Raw genomic sequence first — 19475 nt, 5'->3', positions numbered from 1 at the left:
TTTGCCCTGTTTTTGACTCAGTTCTGAAACACTGCAATAAGGCAGTTTTAATCTTGAGCACATGTTCTATGAAAATCATTCAGAGCTTAGTTCAAGATGCTTGTAGACCTTACAACACTTTCTTGTTACTTTCAGGTCGTATCACGTTTTTTTCTGCCAGTTCATGTTATCAGTACAAATCAAGTCTTTTTGACAATACAGCAGGAATTTGGTATGTGTTTACATTATGCACTGGAATATAGTTGTAATATATTCTAATTCCATATATGATGCTGGATATCTATGAAGCATCAATGCACTATGAAAGATCAAAAGAATAATCGATGTCAGGAAAGGTGATATATAAATGTCTTCTGGTTTTATATTTGTCTGTATCCTTTTTTGTAAAGACCTTAATTACATGCTGACATTGAAAGCATATGTATTTTTAGAATTGGTTTGCATCTTTCATTTTGCAGCTTTGATTTGCAATAGATTTCTTTCTTTTTGTAGCTATGAATTTACACTTAAATGGAGATCGAATGTGAAGGTAGTCATGAGTGGCAAAGTTTTCCATAGTTTTAATTGCTTCTCTGCGACAAAATTTTGTCTGGCAAGATTCCAGAAAATACTACGACAGTAGTTGACAGGAAAACTGAGAATCTTCTCATTCATTAATACATGCAAGCTTCAATATTTTTCTACCTGAATCTCTCCATTATTCTCAGAAATAAAAGGTGAAGTTCCTGCTTCCATCCAACCGCAATCACAGGGAAGGAGGAAGTTATATTTGGCTTAAGGCACAAACAACACGGAAGCTAAAGGAAACTCCGACGTAAACGCAACTTTGTCCTTTAAAATGAGCCTTTGAATTCTAAAGCTATACATGAGTGAGGCAATTACTAGAAATATGAATATTTCTATGATTTATCACTGAGTGACAATATATGTGTGTTATCGCAGTGTGCCAATGTGGGCTTACCTTGAATACTTGCATAGTGAAAATACTCAAATCTACTTAACTGGATGAAGGTTACCCTTTCTCTCCAAAAAAGGTTTTGATGCTCAAAGAAGAAAAAGTATATAAAATAGACATGCACAAATTCACAGGACCATGCCGGCGGAAAAAAATAAAGGTGCTGAGTCAACTGTCCACTCTCCATCAGCTTTAGAAAATTGAGGCAATCAAGGAAGCTTCCCCATGACTAGAAGAAAGGCAAGTGTTATGTTCCACCTTCAAGGTGAAATATTAGAAGGTAGGGAATTACATACTTGCTTCAGACCACAGGGGAATTCTGGAACAGGTCTTCCTCTAAGCCTTTTTAAGGCACATGAACAAAAACAGAAAGCCTGTGAACTTTCAGTGTGGATTTCCCGAGGACAAATCCTGTCTGAACAACCTAATTGCCTTCTACAATGGGATGAATTGCACTGTGGATGAGGGGAGAACATTAGATTAATTTACATTGCCTTTGTCAAGGCTTTTAACAGTCTTCTGCTAGCGAGATTTCAGCTAGCTGCGTGGATTAGGACTTAATGGTAAAAACCGGCTGCCCTGTGGCTTTAAAAGCAGTAGTGTATTATTTGAATTCTGGCCTGTAATGAATGGTTTTCTTCAAGGATCACTATAGGGGGTGAGGCTGTTTGACATCATCTATAGTGGGATGATGTAATGAAGTTACATTATAGACCAGTGGATAACACCAGATGGGGGCAGCAAACCCTGCATCTGGAAGAGAATAGCCCTATCAGTTCAGGCTGGCAATTGCCTGTAGCTCTGCAGAAAAGGACCAGGGGTTGACAAATGGAGTATCAATTAGCAATGTGACCTTTAGTAATGACAGTTTAACACACACTTCACTACATTAACAAGAACAAGGCAGTGGGGTTAGAGAAGTGAATACTCTCCTCCCTTCAGCACTTACAAGATGTCTGGAACACGATATCTGGTTTTTGTCTCCCCAAGAAAAAAAGACATTGACAAACTGGAGAGAGACCACTCCAAGGCTTTTAAGATGCTTAGGGGCCTAGAGGATATGAGGTATGATGAGAGGCTGTGGGAAGTGTGTTTATTTAGTCTGAGAAAAATCTAAGGGGAGATCTAATTGCTGACTTCTGCTATGTAAAGGAGAATTACAGAGAAGAGGGAAGGGTAATCTTCTGAGATACACAGTTAAAGGACAAGAGGTAATAACTGCAAATGGCAAGGGAAATTCCAGTTGATTATAAGGTAAAAAATATCACAGTCAATGTTTAAGTACTAGAGTAGTTGCCAAGAAAGATTGTGATATCCCCATCCTTGGAGATATTTACAATTTAAGTGTCTGAGCATATATATTGTGTATGATTCTGGGATTGCTTGTTCTTTGCTTTTAATATTCCTCTTTCAACTCTTTTGGTCAAGTGCCAGGTAATTCAACAGAATAAATATTGCAGTAGTAACTACTGAAAACTTTAAAAAAAAAATAATTCTATGGAATTTACTGTTGCAGGTAACATTTTCTAAATTACAGTAAACTCAAATGCTTGAAATAGAGACTTTTAGAAAATAAATTGTCAGGAAAAGGTTCCTTTCACATAAATATGAAATAAGGTATATATGGCTATTCATATTCAATACAGCATTGCAATTAGCTTACACTATTTTTCTCAAGGGAAAGAAGCTAAAGCACTTAAGAAGTATTTCAGATAGATTTTATTTCTTTATGATGAACATAGCTATTCAGTTGCTTATGTATAATGGCCAATGTTTTTTATACAAGCCTAGCCTGCATGCGTGATGATATTAAACAATGCTATGATGCTTATTAGCTTACTCAGTGCACTGGTGTATCGATCTGTCTTTGTAGAAAATTGCATTGGAGTTTTACTATGAATCACTCTGCATGAAATCATAACTCACTTTTTTCACTGCATACACTTCTTAATCTCAACAGACTTAGTAAGTGCAATAATTGATAAAATACAGTAGACTTTCAGCAGTCTTTAAGTGCACTGACCCACACCTTTGAGCTAGAACTTCACTATCTATACTAATGTCACAGACTCCAACAGTCTTTATTAGGTGTCAAATAGTAATACTAATTAGGGAGGAATGTTACTCAATATTTGTAAAAAAAAAAAAAAAATTAGGATTCTTGAGAGTTTTTAAAAACAGTTTAGTTTGTCTGTTCTTTCATTTCCTCTGTAGTCTTCTGTAACTTAAAACAAACTTGATAATGCTAGTGAGAAAACAAAATGTAACTATGCCAAAACAGCAATTTTGATTATTGTTGTATAAATAACAGATTAGTTCCCTAGTCTGACCGTTCCCTGGACTGCCTTGCATGATAGAATGTATCTAGACCGCTTACCTTATTTTGATGAATTTGATAACCTATGGGAACAACTGGTTTTACAAACACAGGTATGAAAAAAAGTGTTCTCATTTGATATTCAGAAAATATTCTAAGCACAGTGGGTCAAGAGTACGAGGAAAGTTAAAGCAGAAAGGTGCACCAAAGATTGTGTAATATTCAAACTGAATATTAAACAGTGTGCTAAATGTCCAGTGTGCATTCCTATTCTAAATCATGCATGTGTATGATTCATCAGAGATAAGATATTTAGTTTCGACCTACCCTAGACCAATCTAGGGACAAATTTTCCTATGCACAGAAGAATATGTGCAATTTTTATGGGTTAAGTAAATTCTGTGTAGTGTTTATGAATTAAATTCATTGATTGTAACATCACATATGTAACATTAAAGTTTGTGGAACAAAGTCTACATTGAAGTCTTTCATTTGCCAAATTCTTACTGTTTTATTGGAGCCTACTGCTCTACAACAGTAAGGGAATTCCTTAGGTATATATATTTTGTTTAGCAACTGAGATGGGTAACATGGCTAAATAAATTCACGTCACAAAATTTTCACAGGACAAGTCCCCATACACCATAATAATGCTTGTAAGCTGTAATTTATTCAAATGGTTCAAATAAACTTAGAAGATAAAGCAGAGAAGAAGGTGATGTTTCAATAGGACATTGCTGTTAAAAAATTACTAGTGAAAGGGAATTCCAAATCCTGCTGTTTATTATTTGTGCCTTTGAAGTAAATTGCACTTTAATCATCTAACTCTTTTACGCAGAAGGTCATCTTCTGCTACTTAGAGATGGGGAAATTGTAGACTGAGGTCTGGAAATTATTTTTTGTGGGTTTTTTTTATAATGGATTTGCTGAGAAGACAAAAATGGCAATGATACTAAGCATAGTTATTTGATTATTTTATATTTTTTGTAAAGCACTCAAAAATACTCATGAAAATTAACAAAATTAAAGAATATTATTCTAGAGTTTGTGTTCAGGACTCTTTAAACTTGCTGCTAGGCAAGTTTGAGGCTTTTTGTCTTACAGTGTAACTCCATATAAAATCATTACCTTGTAACAAGGTATCCTGCCTTACTGATAAGTTTGATTTATATTTATAGGTAACCTGTAAAATTATGTCAAATTATATGAGGATTGGCTTTTCTTTCCCTGGTATCAAATTATTATCCGGTTTAAGATTTATATATGCACTCACAGCATCTTTGGTGATATGGAATAGGGGAGTTCTGCAGGAGTTTTCCTGCAGAAGAGCTGGAAGAATGAGAATGTTTTTGCTAATTCCAAATATATTTCCTTACTGCTCTTTAAAATTCAATTTTAAATGTAAGCGTTACTCATATCCCTAGTTTAGATATAAGTATTTACCCTTCTATTTCAGTGGTGAAAGCGGAATCTGTGAGATGGTGAGACAGAAAATCCTCGAATATTGATAAATAATTGCTTAAACCCACATCCTGTGTTTATTTGGATTACAGAAATTTTGTGTATTAGAAAAGGTTTTTCAAACATACAACTTTTTAACAGTACTTTTAGAACAGTTCATTCAAAAATTCAAATTGATTATAAATCGTGATTAAATCTAGCAGTTACAAATCAAGTATTCTATCTACACACTATATTAATGTATCTTTTGTTGGTATAAATATAATAGCAGAAATCCTACATCTTGCGTAATCAGATCTTGATTGAAATGAATAATTGGATTTAATTGTATCTATCTTAATTTGATGTGGAAATCTTTGTGCAGCTGATGAATGATTATATTGAAATTATACAGAAATGGAATGATAATGTTTTAAATTGATATCAAGTTCTCAATCTTTCTCTAGCTCCCCTAAAACCTTCTACTAATATAATATTCATAGCTTTGAGGATGATGTGTTAAAATAAAAATCAACTAATTTTTATGACTCTGTATTTCTCTAACTGAAGTTCAAGACATCTTAGAGCATTCATACTAAAATCTTAAAGTTTGAGAACAGTGGATCTGATAAATTTGCTCTTTTTACCTTTTCTTAATCTGTCTTTAGTCTGTTCTAGTGTACTCATCATTGCATTGTGAGGGTTCAGTGTTGGGTTTTTGGTTTTGATTTTGTTTTGGGGGGGGGGTGTTGTGGTGTTTTGGTTTGTTTGTTTTTCTTTCTGTTGTTTGTTTTGATTTTGTTTGGGTTTTGTTGTTTGTTTTTTTTGTTTGCTAATTTTTTCTAAAAATATTAGCAGTTCAAAAAATGGGTCGGATTCTAACCTCAGGTGAAAAGCTTGTTACAGCCAAATCGATTGTGTTTGGGCCCTTCTGATTTGCTGTTCTTTGCCGTCATCTAATAGATGGAAATACAGCCTGTAAATATTTCAGTCATCTTTGCAGAAATAACAAAACCTCACTGACCTTGTCCCCTTTAGGGGGGTTATTCAACAACGACAGACATCAAGTTGAAACGTCTACCAAAAGCAGTGAGTTCTGAGCACTCCTAAATGAGAGGTAACCCATGTAACAAAATTCAAACAAAGAATTTACTATGTAAAATACAGCCTTAAATGAGTCACAAAACGACCAGAAAATTTCAGACTTCTATTTAACAGTTATTGAAGCTGATGAAACTCTTGAGATGTTGTTTATCATTTGACCAATAAATCCTTACTTTCCTTTGGAAAGCATGTTCTTATGTATTTGAGTTGTAGCTTCACCCTCAGACAGAGAGGAAAAGAGCTGGGATTACTGAATCCAAGGAGATCCCTTTATCTTGCATTTTTTCTTGATGATGTTATGTTAGATTTATATATCTGTGACCCAATCAATCAAATGCTTGATTGTGCTTATGAAGTATAGTAAAATCCACAACAGCATGTTTATTCAGTTTTTCTATTTGTACTTCAGATGATATTTAGCAGTGCTAAGTAGGAATAAATCACATGCATATTTTACATTTCTTGAAACAGAATTTTGATATACATCTTAAGTAAAGATATCAGAATGCATTTCTGTGTTATTTATTTTCCAGATGTCTATCATAAATTTCTGTTTGGAGAAAAAAATACTCAGATGTAAATGGAGTAAGTTTAGAAGAAAGTATTACAAGTTAAATTAAAGATTGAATGGAATTCTTGTTTAATTTTGTAAATTCACCTTGCTTTATTAAACACAGTTAAACCCTGTTGTCATAGCAATCACACAATGAAATTCCTGTGCCATTTAAAACTTTTTTCTTCCATCCTGATACATTTCAGTTTGTATAAACCAAAAAACAACAAGTATTTAATACGTTCTTAGGTAACAGGTCTTAATTTCGATGACAGAATTACATTGAGCAGCAAAGTTTGCAGGAGCAAAGTTTTCTTTCATGCTTCCTCTGGAAAGGAAGGGATAGGAGCATGAGACTTTACAAGGAGAAAAAAAAAAAAAAAGAACAGGAAATAAAGTAAAAGTCAATTTAAGAAATTAAGGATAAAAATGTAAGGTAAAAATACTGAGAAAGAAGTGGTTAGGAGGATGTCATGATGAATTTAATAGGAAAGAAATGCAAAGGAGCATTTCATTATATAAAAATTTGCAATGTGTTCTGGTGGGAAGAGCTAAGGGGTTTGGTTTGTTTGGGTTGGTTTTAGTATGTTCTGGTTTGGGTTTGTTGTTTTTTTTTTATTAGAGTGAAAGAGCTATACATGGGCAAGGAAGGCAAATAATCCTTTCCTATTGCTTATATTGCAGTAACTCAAAGAGTACTGAATAGTGTTTCATTGTTAGGAGGTAGTGCAATATAAATCATTCCTCATGCAATAGTAAGTTTTCATTGTTTCTTTCCTTTACACATAGTGCAATTTGTGAAAATCTAGCAAACTGTTCTTGGTGTAAAGCATTACTTGTTGTTTTTTTTCTTTTTTACTAGATAGTTCCTTGTGATCTTAAAACCACTAGTACCACTTCAGCTAATACTGTTTCATTTGTCACTTGTGTCTGAAGTCTACCATGGTTGGTATGTCAAAACATTCAAAACAAGAAATAAGTGTGGGGAAATCTATTTTATTAAATCTGTTTATTTCAGTAATGGAACACATGTTCCTTTTTTTTTTTTCTGCTTGTTTTTCTGCTTGCCATATAAGTCTGTTCAGCAACAAGTCTGTAATTGCCTAGATCTCTTCTGTTGTTTTTCTTTCACCTGTCCCTTATATTCAATGCTCTCAGTGTTAGACACTACACTCATCTGATAGACTAATTAAAAATTCTAATATGAGGAAAATCTATTCCCTCCACCATTCAGCTGGATGTACTTAGCCTACTTTTGCTTTTATTTTAAATATTTGTAGTTTGTTTCTTGTCCTCATTCCTATTAACCACCTTTCCTTTGCCGTCATGTTTATAACTATTATTATTATTATTAACATATTTATAACTATCCTATGATTCTATAACAGTCTCACTGGAAATTGAAGTGAGGAATTTTATTTTTAGGGCCATTTTTTCCCAAATTTCAAGGATTTTTTTAAGCTGTGCTCTTTGCATCTTCTATCAAAATCTCTCCCATTTCCTTGTGGTTTTAGATTTCTGCCTGAATAACCTGTTAACGATGTGTTTTCATTTATTGTGCAAACTCAAATGCAGTGTGATTTCTCACATTTTTTAGGTTTTCCTCTGTTTTTTTAATTCCAGGGTACAATCCTCTTTGTAATAATTTTCTTTCCTTCTTTGTGGGCTATTTACTTAATTCTCAGTATTTGGAAGAAGTTTTTCGATTAGAGCTGAAGCCTTCTAACATCATTTATAGTACAAGTTTCAGGTTGCTTATTCAGTGTTTAAATAAAGCTTCTCTACATTTAAATTCTTGTGCTTTTCATTTTGGAATACTTCACTGATAAATTTCAGCAATTTCTTAATCTTACTCCTTCAGAAATACAAGAAATGTAGTTATGGAGCTAGTACAAGTTTGTGACTTTAAAGAAAGTTGATAAGGATATTCTAGCACCTTGCGTGCTAGTAAATTTGTCTGAGGTCCTACATGATACTTCACTGAGTAGAAGAGAACAGTGTAATAGAAATTTCTATTTATGGCTGGTAAATTATAGCCTCTGCACACATACAATTTCTGTGGGAAACCTCTCTGCACAACCTCAGCAGCCAAGGTTGGTTGTCCTGTTTCCATATAGTATATTAGGCCTTCCAGCAACAGAGTGACAGATTCATTCTACCTACTTTTAGACTTTTTTTTTAAAGTAAAAAACCCCAAACTGAGATCCTTGTTGATGCTTGCCAGCAAAACACAGGCACTACTGGGAGGTAGTCATCTCATGAGAAAGCAGACACTTAAGCTTATGGATCCTTCTCTTTTTTTTCGTACTTCAGTGAAAGCCTAGCCTTCTAATATTGACGTGTGGGCTAAATCTGTAAATCAAGTAGAGAAACCTTAAATCTTTATATTCTTTTCTTCCTATGTTCCTTCCATTTTTCTTGGAGGACTAATTGTACAGATTACGAATATTAGAATCATTGAGCAAACTCCTACTGTTCATATAGACCTATATCTCAAACCATTCGCATAATGTAAAAATATAGTTGGTGCTTTATTTATGTTACACCAAGACCATAATCCATAACAAAATAACATGGGAACTTCAGAGTCACCTGAACTACTGTGTTCAGCTCTGGAGCCCCCAGCATAAGAAGGACATGGACCTGTTGGAGTGAATCCAGAGGAGGAACACAAAGATGATCAGGGATTGCAGCACCTCTCCTATGAAAGCAGGCTGAGAGCTACAGTTGTTCAGCCTGGAGAAGGTAAGGCTCAGGGAAGCCTTCCAATACCTTAAGGGGGCCTACAAGAAATCTGGAGAGGGGTTTTTTACAAGGGTACATAATGGTATGTACCATTATGGGATAATGGCTTTAAATTGGAAAAGAGTAGGTATAGATTAGATACTACAAAGGAATTCTTCACTATGTTCCAGTGATGAGACACTGGAACAAGTTTCCTGGAGAAGTGGCTGCCCCATCCCTGGAAGTGTTGAAAGCCAGGTTGGGTGGGGCTTTGAGCAATCTGGTCTAGTGGAAGGTGCCCCTGCCTGTGGCAGGGATGTTGGAACTCGATTATCTTTAAGGTCCCTTCCAATCCAAGCCATTCTATGAATCTGTCAAATAATATATCAACCATTTTGTCATAAATTATCAGATGGGTGTTACTCAGCTACATCCTGACAGCTCTAGATTCTCTCAGTAAATCACTATCATATTTGGACAGTGGCTGATCTTAGAAAATTAGCTTTTTATCTGGAGGTAAACCTGATTCTGAAAAATCTCTATACCTAAATATGTGGGATGGAAAGATGTCTAGGCACAGGTCTGAACTTTGGTAGTCTTCAGTCACCCCCAAATTACAGATACCTTGTAGATACACACTAAAGTGTGCCTTCTTTATTATTGTTCTTAATAGATTGTATAACAGAAAGCAGGATTATAGCTTGATTTAACAGTGTTGTCATATATCTGGTATTCCACAAAACATGATTGCAATAGTCCTTATCAAGGTGTTCTGTACGCAAGCACACATATCCATATATTTAAGTGTAAGCATATGTTGAAAAGTGTACTTTTCATCATTTTTTCACTGTTTTGTATGACCCTGACATTCCACCTTGCTATTTTCTGATAAAAATTCTATGCTTTTCACCTTTCTATACTTAAAGGAACCAAACAGAACCACATTTTGCTAACTTATGGGTCTTGCAATAAAACTGTGGGTGTAATTAACACTCACAGGGCTGCATTATGAAATGTCTACTGATTGAGGAGAACAGCTTACTAAGCTTCAGAGTGGTATGGCTTTTGTTCCATGTAGTTTTTGTAGTTGGCTGTTTCTTCACTAAACATAAGACAGAAACAGTAAGCTATCTTATCCTCCTGAAATTAATTTATTTTAGTCTTACTAATGGTACCATGGAAATTTTATGTGAGTTGTTGAAGATGTATCTCTTCCTCAGCACCTGCTGGTCTAAATTACTTGGAGACACTGGGAGTATACTTGCTTTCACAGGTATTTTTAACAACTAATTGCCTGTGAAAATTCATTTGGTTATTTGCAATTTGAAATGACAGGAAGTGTTATGAGAGCAGTATGTGAACTATATTCCCAGCTCACCCACCTCTCATTTTTAATTCTGTTGACTGAGCTTTATCATATAGACTGTATTGCTGCTCCACTGACTACTCAAGCAATAGTTAAATAATTCAGATTTTATTTCTATATGAAAGTAACTCTATGCTACATTATATATAATGCTTATGGAATGGTATTCAATTTTACGGTGGGAAAAATTATTCTAGTTAATTGGAAGGAATAATGGCATGTGCTGTCCTGAGCTTCTGTCATTATCCCTTCATATCATCAAAATCATAGTCTCATTTCAGTTATTCCCCAACCTGTCCCATTCCCCCTCCCTGAAACATCCTGTAGGATTCAAATAATTTGCGGCCACGTGTTCCATGTCATCAGATATCACATAACAACTCTTGAACAATTAGATGCTTAGCCAAGGATCCAGAGTAGATAGAGGTAGTTAGTCTGGCAGCAAAGCCACGTAAATCTCACCCTTTTCAACTCATAACCTGTGAAAATTAATGCCACCTATGAAAAGCACAGAGAAAGGAATAGCTAAGATAAAAGAATTAGATTATACTGCAGTGTTTAAAATCTTGAGGACATAAAAAGTCTAGATTACGAACGCAAAGAAAAGCCCCCGAAATTGACTAGATTTGCCACATAAGATGCAAACTTTTCCCAATCTGGCATTTAAAATAAATATGTGATTTAGTGGAAGTTAGGAGACTGTGACGTCTCCAGTATTCTCTGTCATGTGAAAAGTACACTTGGCTCCATGCTTTATAAATATATGTTACAAGATGTTGCATGTCTTTAGCATTTATCTTTCCATAAATATACAGTAATAGACAAGTTGTCCATTTTCTGCCAAGTATTCTTTCTTAATTTCATTTCTGAATTAAATTCAGGGATTTTACAATGATACTCTAAGTATGTTTTAAATGAATACACCAAAGACTTATTTTTGTATTGTGTACCACTCTTTAAAAAAAAAAAAAAATGTAGGTGATTTTATTACTTTGTTATAATTTTTTCACTCAGTAACTTTGGCTAGACTCTATAATCCCTGTTCTCAGGACTTGCATCCTATTGAAGAAGACCTGTTAGACATGTGCACAATTTTAAATTCATATAGATGTTTCCTCCAAAATGAGTCATTTGTTGTGACTATATTATTTCTTCGAAACAGTGTGTAATGTGCTACATCCAGGTGCCTTGGTTAATACCTAAGCTTCAGTTTCAGTAGCCCTTCACTGCAAATGCAAACATCCATTATAGCTCACCTGCTTGTTCAGGTAAGCTTAGGGTACATACCATCCTTTTTCCATGAACTCTACTTTCTGTGGAAACCTACTAGGCATAAAAGGGCCAGAAAGCAGGTATGGTACACTGCAGGCAATTCCTTCCCTGAATGGCTGGCAGATTAGGCCCATTGCAATGGCTGCATACCTGTTGTGCTATTGAAATGTACTCTGATTGATTAAATTATTTTTAAAAAGATAGAGGATTTTCTTGGTTACTGTCATAATGTTAAGTGATTAATTATCTCCTCCTTCCAAATCAGGGGTGGTGAATCCACACTGTGCCACACTTCATTTCATAACTTTGCTTTTTACCATCTAAAGGAACTTTAAAGCAGCTTTTTTTTTTTAATTTTACTGTGGAGATGTGCTTGCAAAAATAGATGACTTCTCAGATAATGTGGTCCATGTCTATAGAGTGTGCTTTGAAGGTGATCAGCCTGCATCTGAATTTGCATTTGCTGAATACATGTATTCAGAGGGAAAACTGTGAAGATGAGCAGTGAACACACATGCTGACATTGTCCTGTCTTGCTTGCTTTGGATTCCAAACTGTCGTTCAGTTGAGGCCTGCAATTTAAATCTTAAGAACAGGGGTTTACAATGGTCCTGTCTGAAGTCTAAGATCATAACACCCAAATTCACTAACAAAAATTCTTGCTTGTATGCTTCCTACCCTTTTCCCTTTCTTTTTCCCATATTTTATAGAAAGTTTGTTTGTAGATTTGGCTTAAATTGTTTTCTGTGTCTTTCTGGTTTTATTACAAAATACATACATAATAACAATATCTGCAAGTTTGTATTTTCCTATCCTTTCTAACTTATCTAGCTCTTTCTGTACCTCACCTGAAAATGGAAATTTTGGAAGCTTTTCAGCACTCAAAGGTCTCATCCGCCAGTTAACAGTACTGATTTCTTTATTGATCTACTATATTCATTGTCTGCCTTCCATTTTTAAACTACCACAAAGAATACCTATCCCTTTCTTTTACTGGCTAGACAACAGTGAGAAAATTGTTCTCCAGAATAAGCACAATTGATGCCATTTTTTGCTTGGAATTGCTGATTTGATCTGTCAGTCATCCCACTAATTTCAAGCACAGCTAGAAATAAAAAGTTGGACTAAAAGAAACAGAATGAAGATGAGCGCTCTTTAGGCTTATACATTCTAGGATAAGACTATCAATACAATGACACTTTTGCATGTAATTTTTGTCATATTTTTGAATACTGCATTTAAAACACGTTTTTATGCATGATTTAGAATCTGAACAAAAATACCATGCCATATTTCCTTTATTAAATGCTTAAATAGCAAATACATTGTGTGCAAGGAAAGGGTGATTCTGAAAGGAAAAAGAGGTATTTTAAAGGAGGGAAATGTGTGAAAAGAAAATAAAAATTTCTGGTACCTCAAACTGAGCAGATATCATATTACAACATTTAGTTGCTATTTTCCTGGAACAATTAATGGTTTGCTCCTAATTAAGTGCAGGTATAATTCTCATATGATTTTCTATTCTATGTAGACAATAAGCTGGATGGGATTGCAATCACAATAAGAAACAGCTGTATTAGAGCTCTAATTTTGAAGAAAAAAACAACTGTACATCAAAAAATAATGAGGCTGAGGACAGTTGGCTCACCTGTTTGAGCATGTCCAGCAAACCCCTTCCATTTCAGATGTGCCTGCACACCAACCAGTGTCAGCCAAAGAAGAGAGGTAGAATTAAAAGAGCTAAAGAAAGGAAATAATCATATTTAAAGTATCAGAAGCAATCATTAAAACATGCACATCACAACACCATTTAATAGTTATCATTCTTGTCCCAAATATTCTTTTCTGTCATTGTTACCCTCTGTCATGTCTGAAATCACACTTCAAATTCTCTGGGGGTAAGTTTTGTGTCTTAATTTATTTGCAAACTGCCAGCAGTCTTGGGGTGCTGTATAATAATATGCTGGATCTCATTATTTTGCAGATATATTTTCACACAAGTACCAGTGTGTTTAGTTTACTGCAAGGTTAGTCAAAATCATGTTCTTTTCCCCATTGTTTCCTGTTATCTGCTTCTTTCTCTGTGTAAACCTGAGTGCACACAGACATTCGCATAAATACTTCTTTGTAGGACTTCGGTCCTGCATATCTGTTAAAACAGTATTAGGTTCAAGATTCAAATGAGCAATATTTATTTCTTGGTTTTTGGTGTGGCTCAAGGGACAAAGGTGCTTGGTTTCTCAAAAGATGTTCTCAGTAATTCAGCCTGCTTATCCCTAACTCAGGCAAAAACATGGTAAATCAGAGGACCTACAGCCTGTAAGTCCATGAATGCCTGCTGTTTCTAAAGTCTGAGATATTGTCAGCTCACTGGGAGTTTTACCCTGTGTGGTAGTGAACTTCTTCATCTCATTGTCTTCAGTGAGAGCTGAAATGTGCTCAGCAGGTGTTGTTAGGTACCAGTAGAAATTTAAATGGCCAGATAACTTTGAGCATTTAAATATTAACACTGAGAAAGAATAATCCTGTCTGGAGTGATAAAAAGCTTTTTACCCTTGTACCTCCCTATCTGTAGGCTGTCCTCAAAATATGCAGTTGTGTCTTTTCCTCCCCCCCTCCCCATTTGGTCATCTCATGGAAAACAAATGTTTCACGGGCTTTTGTAATATATATATTTTTTCCTATTAAATTGGTTATAGAGTACAATCACAAGTTGGATAAACTGGTTCTGAATTTCAGGCAAAGAATGGGAAAAGTGGAAAATAGCGGTACCATCCTGCCACTACATTTTTTTCAATATATTTTGAAACTGCACCCAGTGGTAGAGGTAGGGGAGAGATCTTAAAAAATTCTGATGATTTGATTAGCTGCACATGGGAAGACTAATTAGAAATCATCAACATGTTGATGTTCTGATGGTTTTGTCAGATCACTGCCTAGGCATTAGACATTAGTGAAGGGAAGGGCCACAAGGATGATCAGGGGGCTGGAGCACCTCCCATAAAAAGACAGGCTAAGAAAGTTGGTGTTGTTCAGCCTGGAGAAGAGAAGGCTGCATTGTGACCTCATAGCAGCCTTCTAATATCTGCAGGGGGCCTACAAGGATTCTGAGGAGGGACTCTTCATAAGAGAGTGTAGTGGCAATGGGTAACGGAATATAAGGAAAAAGTTCTTTACTGTGAAGGTGGTGAGGCAATGGAATGGGTTCCCAAAAAAGTTATAAGTGCTCCATCCCTGGCAGTGTTCAAGGCTAGGTTGGACAGAACCTTGGGTGATGTCCAGGGTGAGGCATCCCTGCCCAGATCAGGGGGTTTGGAACTAAATGATCTTAAGGTCCTTTCCAACCCCAACTATTCAATGATTTTATGACATTAGTTCATATATCTGGAAATTTCCTTTGCTGATATTTCCCCTAAACAGTTTCTGGATAATTCTGGATTTTCAGAAATTTGAAATAAATCACTTAGAAATTTGATAATAGCTGAATCTTCCACTGATAACTCAAAGGCGTTTGGATCATCTTTTCAATCTAAGCACAGTTTCCTGAGTTTGTTTCAATTTCTTGTGATAATGTATGAAATCACATGTTTTTAACAGTCACTTTAAGGAATTTAGTAATTTTTTCCCGGCTGTCAAATTAAAGAATACTATTATCATCAATGATTACTAAAGTTATAAGTAGAATCCAACCAATTTCCCAAGGTGATGTAGATCTCATCCATCCATGGCTATTTATAACTAAAGAAAAATCTTGTTACAGGATGCTCCGTCAACTGTTCTCCATATTGTGTTACTTACCTTCTCTCTTCCCCACCCCTACCTCATTCAAGTTAAAGCCCAAATGGACAGTATTGGTAATTACTTTTGCATCAGGATACTGTAGATCACTTTCTGTGCTTGTAATGAAAAATAATAATTTGTACAACTTGGATGTAGTAGCCACGTTAGTGCCTTCCATAATGCATTTTTTGAAGAGTACATGTACTTTTTTTATCATAGTCCTTATTTTTTCTTGGTTTTTTGCAGTCTGGCTTTCTTAAAATTCAAATTTTAGGTTCAAGACCAGAATCTGTTTATTTGAATTGCACTGCTCAGAGTGATCTGTAAAGCACTATGTAAACTGTGGCCCAAGTCAGTTTTTCCTCTATGATGTTTTCTTATGCTAATGCTTATTGAATGTGTTGACTGCAAACACTGCAGTGGTGTTTCTTAATACCAATTAAGATGCAATTAGTTTGTTTCTTCAAAAGAAAAGTGACAGCCTTCTTTGTTTTTTTTTGCTTTTGGTAATCAAATTATTCTTATTACAGATTGAACATATTTTTCCTAGAAGCATCAGGTCCTTGGAGGTAAATTTACTTCTCTGTGTAAATGAAGAGTTGGTGCGCTTCCTTCCATTAGATTCAGATATATGCCTAAATACTAGTGAAATATGTTATACTTTGATAAATGTATTCTGTTTGTTCACCTAAATAATGCCTCTTAAATTCAATTACATCTTGCAGTACAAAATTCTTTTGTACCACAATGTCATTGTATCTCCCACTTTGATGATGGAAGATGGTTATACAGATAAATAAAATCATAAATCAATAGGACTAGTTCTTATTGATACTTCAGTGACTATTGAATAACTGAAGACTGGGAAGGGTTTGTGAGCCTGGATTCATTAGCTGATTAAATTCAGCCATGTAGAAGTTATTTCACTCTGTTAATCACCAATATGCCCTTAGTAACTTTTAGAGAGAAAGATGGTCTGCCAGAAGGTTCATTGCTTCAATCTTAAACACCTGCAGAGGAATCCTAAGCAACAAGCTCAGCCAGCCTGAGCTTTAAGGATGACTAAGTTTAGGTGAAGAAAAAAACCCTCCTATGGTAGTGTATGTTTCCTTGGGGGTAAAAAGAAAAAAAAAAAGGCATGAAGATTCACCTCAATGGAACAAGAACTGTATCCAGTGGGCTGGGTCACTGGGCTGGGATTTTTAGTATGTTTTAATAGGATACTAACAGATTCTCACTATCTGACTGTAGAATTCTGTAGTTAATAAAAGTTTGTCATTAGGCACTTCATCAAAGGCTTTCTAAAAATATAAATAAATAATGTCATCTGCTGTTAAAATTTGTAAGTTCCACTATAATATCCACAAAGTTAGGTGAGTAGAATTTTCCCTATGCTGTACTATGCTAGTTATCCCTTATTAAATTATTGCTATCCCTTAGAGGCATGTTCTGAAATACTTCCTTCCTACTTACTTTTTTCAATGCCATTTCCCATTGCTAATTACCTGGAAAGATGTAGGTGACATCTGACCCAAATCTTAAGAATATAAAAAAAAAGTATTTTCAATCTTTAAAAAGAAGCTTGTGGCTTTCTTCCTACTGACATTAAATTTTATGTTTTGTATGACAAGATTGCCTCAAAACATACATGAACCATAGATCAGATCCTCTCAGACTCTTTACAGTTCAAATTTGGAGGAAAAGAAAGGTCAAGGAATGAATTTTAAACGTCAACTACTTGCCCTTTTGCTAGAATTTATCCAGGGTATAAGCAACCTGCACAACTTAGAATAGCTAGCAAGTCAGTTTACATGGTAGTGAATTGCTGAACTGTAGTTAGTATAATCTTTGCACTCTCCAGACCAAGTTCATCCAAGTGAAAGTCTCTAATCTGTCCAGAGGTGCAATAGCAAATACTTCTTGGTTGAAAGTCAGTACACTATTTCGCATGCTTCTCTCAAGAGGAAGAATACTGACAGTATGAAAATGACATTTTTTCTATTTCAGTAACTTCATATTTCTTGTGCTTTGTCTTCAGAGTTCTGCAGTTAACCAGATAAGTGCTCTAGGCAGTGCTGATCAAGAAATATTGCTTATAATTTTTTTCTTTTTATGTAAGAAAAAACCAAAACCAACCAAACAAGAAGCAACAGAATTCGGTTTACGTCTTGCAGATCTTAACTGGCATCTTAACTGGCTTTGCGTAGAATGCCAGTGAACAGTGCTTAGTTGCTCTTGAAATGATGCTTGTCTCCAGTGAAAAGAAATCAATTCTCTAAACAGTCTTCAGAAATCTACTGTGGGATCAATGACAAGAAATTGATGTGACAGCCTTACCACTATATGATGCTGCTGTGTGCCATTGTTAATGACAGTGTTTGAAGAGCAATCTTTATTACTTATAATTTCTAAATAATTTAAAAATTATATCACTATATTAAAATGTACAAATTTATACAAATTGGTAAAATCAATTGTAATAAAACTACTTCATTTATTCTATTTAGTTTAAGAAAAAACATAATTATATAATATTTTCAATTTATTCACAAATTGAATAGTCACAAGTTCATTTTATATTTCAATTACCTACAATTTTAGTTTTTATTCTTGCACTTGATATTTTATTCCATAGTTGGCTTAAGCACTAAGATAAATACACCACCTTATCAAATAAGAAGACTTTCTCTTCTTATGAGGGGGATGCAACTCTCATCTTCAGTAGAGAGACTTGCAGCAAATATTCCTGAAGAAACTGTATTTGTAAAATCTGATTTGAACAGAAGTCACCTCAGCAACATCCTGTTTTCCTTTAGCTGTCACATCAGCTGAGATCAGCTACACAGGGCTTGATAGAGTTATGGGGGTTTGAAGGTCAATCGTTATCACTAAACAAGATTTTAAGGCTCTGAGACAAATTATTTCCACGTTACCTACATTGCTTTGCACCCTTTGTGAATTGTGGGCTGGCCAGGGGACAGGGATCCTGCAATGGGAAAAAGCTAAAGTAACACCCGCTAGACAAGACCAGTGCTTATCTATCCTTTTTACTCCTTACTTGTCAGTGTTATGTTGGCACTCTGAAATTGTGGTCATCTAAAGGTTGCACGAATTGAGTTATAAGGCAATAGAAAGTGACCCATGATCAAAAAACCCCAACAAGTTCAATGTCCTGAGCTGAGCCATCTGGTCTCATTGCTGTAACTGATTTATTAGAAAACTCAAGTTTTTGCCTGAGTAGGACCAAAGGCTGGTTGCTGGGCATCTAAGCATGATATTTTTTAATTTATGAGATGGTAACTTAATAGCGTTTGGCAGATTTAGTAAGGAGGTCTCTAAGTAAAAAAAAAAAAGAAAAGCTTTTTATCAGCCAAGGTGTGGGGGTGGAGGAGGGGGAAAGAGGGGGCCAGGGAAAGAGAGAGAAAAAAAAAAAAAAGCCAACCCAAACAAACCACCATCAAATTAGAACAGCGTGAAATGAACTGACTTTTCCTTTATTCATTTCCAGGTATTGTTAGTTCAGTGTGTAAGAGAAAGGAGTTGTTTGAGAAGAATGAAAATATTCTAAATGACAAAATCAGAATGTAAGACTCAAAGAATAAAGGGAAGGTCGTTTTGGGAAATGCCTAGGGTAGCAATTTTTTCCAGCTTGATGAGAGATTTCTGGATGCATGTTGTTTTGGAGCTTGAAGTTGAAAAAGTTTAATATTTACTTACAGTGTAATGTCCGGTACAAATCGGTATGAGTGGAGCTGCCTTATTGTTAATTTAACATGCTGTACAAGCATTGAGTTGAATTGTCATAAACAAATTTATGTCCTCTTCTGAGGAAAAATCCAAATTATACAAGTTAGATATATTAACACAACATTTTACAAAAGTATAACTCATGATATATAATTTATTTTCATGAGTTATAGATGGCCTGATAACTCATGAGCGATGGAGCAAAACAGAGCTGGAA

Source organism: Pezoporus flaviventris, unplaced genomic scaffold (assembly GCF_033815535.1).
Source record: "Pezoporus flaviventris isolate CSIRO_AGI_PZ_B2104156 unplaced genomic scaffold, CSIRO_AGI_Pfla_v1 ptg000029l, whole genome shotgun sequence".
In the NCBI taxonomy this organism is placed as follows: domain Eukaryota; kingdom Metazoa; phylum Chordata; class Aves; order Psittaciformes; family Psittacidae; genus Pezoporus; species Pezoporus flaviventris.
The sequence above is the reverse complement of the archived record's forward strand: the minus strand, read 5'-3'. Positions refer to the sequence as shown.